We start from the raw sequence: 5,874 nt of genomic DNA, 5'->3' as shown, positions 1-5,874 counted from the left end.
TCCACCCCCGTTTGGATCTACCACATGGGATGCAAGAAGCCCAAACCCTTCCTGCCTTGCAGGATCCAAGGTCATCAGAACAACAGCCAGGAACTCTAAGAGGTCTGCAGAAACAGAAGAACAGTAAGTTCCCTTTGGGACTAGGGAGAGGTGCAAGGCCTGGTCTCCCAAGAGTTAACTGAGTTTGTAATAAAAATAATAAGCTTTTTTAGAAAAAATTTTTTATTTTCATTTATAAGGCGGATATACAGAGAGGAGAGAAACAGAGAGGAACAGCTTCCAGCCGATGATTCACTCTCCAAGTGAGTGCTACGGCCGGTGCTGCGCCAATCCAAATCCAGTAGCCTGGAACCTCTTCCGGGTCTCCCATGCGGGTGCAGGGTGCCAAGGCTTTCGACCGTCCTCGACTGCTTTCCCAGGCCACAAGCAGGGAGCTGGATGGAAAGTGGAGCTGCCGGGATTAGAACCAGCGCCCATATGGGATCCCGGCGCATTCAAGGCGAGGACTCTAGCCATTAGTCCATCGTGCCGGGCCCTGCTCTCTCTCAAACAGTGAAAATAAATGGCACACCTAAAATTTTTTCCTCTCCTCATGAAAAGCTTCCTTATTTTCCTCTCTCATAATGTATCTCTTTCCTAAATGGTTCAAACAATATAGACAGTGAACACATTCTCATATATATGCTATCCAGAAATATCACACTTTGCTGTACATCATGGATATTTTTCATACCAGAACCACTGAAATCTATCATTTTATTTTTAGTTCTGCACTTTCAATTTACTCAAGAGGCAGAGAGACTGAGGGAGCTCCCATATGCTTTTTCACTTCCAGATTCCTGCAGTGCCTAGCGCTGCGCTGGCTAGGCTGAGGTCAGAGGCTGGGAACTCAATCCAGGCCTCCAACATGGATGGCAGGAAAACAGCTACTCCAGTCCTCAAGAGGGCATTGAACAGGACATTGAAATCAAGGCCAGAACCAGGACTCACAGTCAAGTCAGGGAGGGGAGGTAGGATCCTTACCGCTAGGCTATATGCCCACTCCCAAAAGCTACCATTTTAAAAACACACATAAGGTTCCACTGCAGGAGCTATGCCATAATTGAGTCAATCGGTTCCTTCACTCCTTTTTTGAATTAATAATAACAATGCTATAAACATGCTTGTACAGTTCACATTCATCTTATTATTATGTCTCGGATACATATTTTCTGTTCAGCTGCTGTTTTAATTCTTGTTGGAGATCCACAGTTTCTAGAAACATCACACCGATTTGGTTCCACCAACACTCTCCATCAGTGGTGTTATTTTCAGCTGCTGCCTTGGCTTCTTAGTTTGCTGCAGGCTTCAGCTCACAACATAACATATTACACAAAGAAACTTAAATATTCCACAGAGGCATATTTCTCATCCCTTATTTACCAGAAGTCCTCCCTGACTTCTCCATCAAAGACTCTACAAAGCCACAGGGGTTATTATAATCAATCATCCTTTGATTAGATGGAGCGTGGCTGGCCCACCCTATTTGTAAAAGCTCATCGAGGTGAGAAAGCTTCTCACAGCCCCTAGAAGAATATTCTTTGGATGGCAAACTACAAAGCCTTGTTTGGGTTGAGCCTCTTTCCTTTTTATTTCAACTTCAGTGAAAAGTTGGGGAACTGGATTCCTTTTCTCGGAAATTAGGAATTCAGTCGCTAAAGGCAGGTCTCTGCAAGCAGAGCTGAAGCCAACAGGATGGAAACACTAGGCTCAGAGAACATCTGCGAAGCTCCGCGAAGGGAAGTGGAGGAAGGAGAGGGAGGAGCAGAGTGGCAGTGATCTAAGAAAAAAAGCACAAGGCAAAACTCCAGTGTTCTTGGAAAAGTTCAAGGGGAAATGGAATTTAAAAATGAATTTATTGGGTCTGGCACAGTAGCCTAGTGGCTAAGGTCCTCACCTTGAACGCACAGGGATCCCATATGGGTCTGGTCCTAATCCCAGTGGCCCCGCTTCCCATCCAGCTCCCTGCTTGTGACCTGGGAAAGCAGCTGAGGACAGCCCAAAGCCTTGGGACCCTGCACCCATGTGGGAGACCTGGAAGAGGTTCCTGGCTCCTGGTTTCACACTGGTGCAGCTTCGGCCTTGCGGCCACTTGGGGAGTAAATCAGCAGATGGAAGATCTTGCTATCTCTCCTTCTTTCTGCATATCTGCCTTTGCAACAAAAATAAATAAATCTTTAAAAAAAATAAGTAAATAAATTTATTTAAATATAACATTTTTGAAACCTATGAATACATTTTTCTATAGCATGTGTTTTTCATAAAGCTTTTTGAAAGACCAAAAGCTAAAGTGAATATTGTCACAAACAGCCCTCCTCATGGCTGCAACAAACACTGAATCAGAAATCCTATTGCAAACAAACAATCCTCTACAAGCCAAGATCAGCTACAAACTGAGCCTGGTGTAATCCAGCCAGACCACAGAGCCTAACAAGCCACTGCAGACTGGCTCTGTGGCTCTGCATATAGAGCCACAGCCTGCAGAGCCACCATCCTATGTGGGTGCCGGCTCAACTGCTCCACGTCCTAGCCATTCCCTCTCAATGCACCTGAAAAAGCAGTGGAAGATGACTCAAGTCGTCGGAGCACAGTCATCCTCTTGGAAGACACACAGAAGCTCCTGGCTTTGCGCTGTCTCAGCTCTGGCCATTGTGGGTATCTGCAGAATGAATCAGCCAATGGAGGATCTGTCTCTCCTGCTCTCTACTTAACTATTTCAAATAAATACATGAATCTTCAAAAATTTACTCAAACGATGTCTTGATTTGAGGCATAAGACCCCATTTATTATTAAAAACAGAGAAAAGAAAAAAAGAAATGTATTAATGTTTACCTGTGAACAGTAAGCAGCAAGCTCTGGACTCCGCCCTCACTATCTCTGGCTTTGGGATGCTACAGAACTACCTGGGATCTTGTTTTACTTAAGATCCAGAGTAACCCTGAAAAGTACGCAGGAGCCAACTCACTGTAATGCAGCACTGGCTCAACTCCTGGCTGCCCCACTTCCTATGCACCTTCCTGCCAACTTTCCTGGGAAGGCAGCAGATGATGGCCCCTTCCAGTGAAGTTCCTACTGTTGGCTTGGGCTTGGCACAGCTGTTGCTCTCATAGCCATATCTCTCTGTCTCTTACTGTGTGTTTGTATGCATGTGTGTACATGCACCATTCTGCTTTAAAAATGAATAAAATAAATCGTAGAAAAAAGTAGTTATCAAGATGATCCCTTTTCCAAATCACCTGAGATAAGAAAATTTGATTATGATCATAGAGCAGAAGCAGTGAAGCATACATAACATGGGCTAAACCCAATGTTTCACTTGCTTCTCAAAATAGCTTTTTTTAGGGACCTAACCACACTAGGTTTTTTTGTTTTGTTTGTTTGTTTGCTTGCTCTTACATGACTCTCTTTCACTACAGGAAAAAACTTGAGAAGCTACAACAGAGATCAGATAAGATGGCAAACCCAAAATACTGTCTGGCCCTTAAAAAGAAAGTTTGCAATGAATGGTTAAGGAAAATGTGGTGTATATATGTGTACGTGTGTGTGTATATACATATATATATATGTATGTATGTATACACACACACATACATATACATGCAATATCATTCTGCCATAAAAAATGAAATCCTGACATTTTGCAGATCACTGTCAAATGAAATAAGCATGACTCAGAATGACAATTACCACATGTCCTCTGTCATATGTGGGAATTTTAAAAAGAGTTTTACTGAATTTAGAACAGTGATTGCTGGAGTCTGGGAAGCATATGGAAAGGGGAGAGAATCGCAGATTGAGTAATGGGTACCTGAACACACAGCTGAATGGACATAGGAAGTTCCAGCAGCACACTGCATGGTGGAATCTCTGAAGTTCAAGATAGTGCATTATATAACTGTATAAAGAATTAGCAAAGAGACCAGGAAGAGCCAGGGCAGTGTTCAGCTGTATGGCTGGGGCAAAAGGAGGCCCCTGCAGTGTGGCTGCTGCGGGGCTGCCTGAGCCAGGCCGGACCCCAATGCTTGCGACTCAGGTTATGGCAGCAGTGACCAAGTCCAAGTATTTGGGCAGCCAGTGCACCCATAGGGCACCAGGCTCTGCCTGCTGGCCACCCACCGGAAAGCTCTGGGTTTTTAGGGTATGTAATTGCTGCCTAGAGACATCCACAGATAAGACCAATGTAAATGCTGATGAGGTATGAATCCTGTGTGACTCCCAATGCCCGGGCCACGAAACTTGCTCACAAGCGAGGGGATTGAGACCTGGTGATATGGAGGGGAGAGTCCATAAGACCCATTTTGGCCAGGCTAATTCACCAGCCCACATGGGAGTCCTCAGTTAGGATGTTAGCGTAGAGCATCTCTGACTGCCACATACCACTCCACATGAACGCTATGGCTGGGGGGCCTGTTTGGCAGGCCAGCTTCCTGCTTGTGGCCTGGGAAAGCAGTCGAGGACAGCCCAAGGCTTTGCACCTGCGTGGGAGACACGGAAGAGGTTCCTGGTTCCCGGCTTCAGATCTGCATGCACCGGCCCGTTGCGGCTCACTTGGGGAGTGAATCATCGGATAGAAGACCATCCTCTCTGTCTCTCCTCCTCTCTGTATATCTGACTTTGTAATAAAATAAATAAATCTTTAAAAAAAAAAGATAAGTGAGGAAGATGGATAAATGCCAGGCTGTGACACTCCACTCTGTTGCCAGGTGGGGATTCTACAGATTGCCACAGGACTTATTGGAGTGGGAGTGGCTTAAGTCATGTTTGACATGGGAGGGATTACTTCCAGCATTTTCCACACACTGGGGCCACTGTACTCACAGGCAGGTGAAGGAGGTGAGAAGGGGTTGCTTAGAGAAGGGAAATGGAGAACATGTCTGTGTCAGGCCAAGGCACCCACCAACATGGGAGATCTGGGATGGGTTAAATAGCAATGCCCGCCACCTGCTGGTGCATTCCTGGCTGGGACTGGGGGACATACCTGGCTGGGAGAGGCCACAGAACCTGCCCACAAGGGTCAGAGCAAGGGATGGGCCACAGCATCCAAGAGAATGTGGGAGAACCAGATCTGGGCAAGATTCTGTAGGGAATTGTGGACTCTCCGTTGTGGGACCGTAGCACCTGTAGGTTCACATGGAAAGCTGCAGATAGTAAGGGCCCTAGTCAGGCTGTAACACTGAACTCACCTCACCTGAACTCACCGAACACTTACAGGAGCAGGAGCTGGGAGAACTGGGTGGGACCAGGCTGCAGCACCCAGTGGCATATGCAAGGGCCAGGACTGAGAGCAGACCACGACAAGCAGGACTACTGCCCCTACTGGCATGTATCAGATTCAGGGCTTACAGCATACCTGATAAGGGAACTTGGGGAACTTTCCTACGAGGTTGCAGCTCTCGCTGGCCAGCAAAAGAGCTGGGGATTTGGACAGGCCAGGTCAGCCAAGGTCGTGCCACTCATCAACATTTGTGTGGGCTGGGTCTGGGAACATGCCAACTGGGCCTTAGTACCCAGTGGCAAGCATGAAAGCCAGGACAGGGTGTGGCCGTGTCTCATTGCACTAGGCTGCAGTAGCTGCCATCAAGAGCTAAGACTGCGGGTAGGACATGCCAGACTGAGTCAAAGCATTCCCTAGCATGTGCACCACCTGGGGCTGGGAAAAGGGCTGGTAGAGGAACTTAGGGGACTCCCCTACTGGGCTGCAGCTCCTAGTGGTGAGTGTGCGAGACAGGGCTGCAGGTGAACTAGACTGGATAAGGCTACAGCACCTATCCACTTGCATGTGGGCTGGCCTGGAAGAATGCCAGACCAGGCTAGGCTCCAGCACCCACTTGTAA

Source organism: Ochotona princeps, chromosome 18 (assembly GCF_030435755.1).
Source record: "Ochotona princeps isolate mOchPri1 chromosome 18, mOchPri1.hap1, whole genome shotgun sequence".
NCBI classification, from domain to species: Eukaryota; Metazoa; Chordata; class Mammalia; order Lagomorpha; family Ochotonidae; genus Ochotona; species Ochotona princeps.
This window is presented reverse-complemented; position numbering follows the sequence as displayed.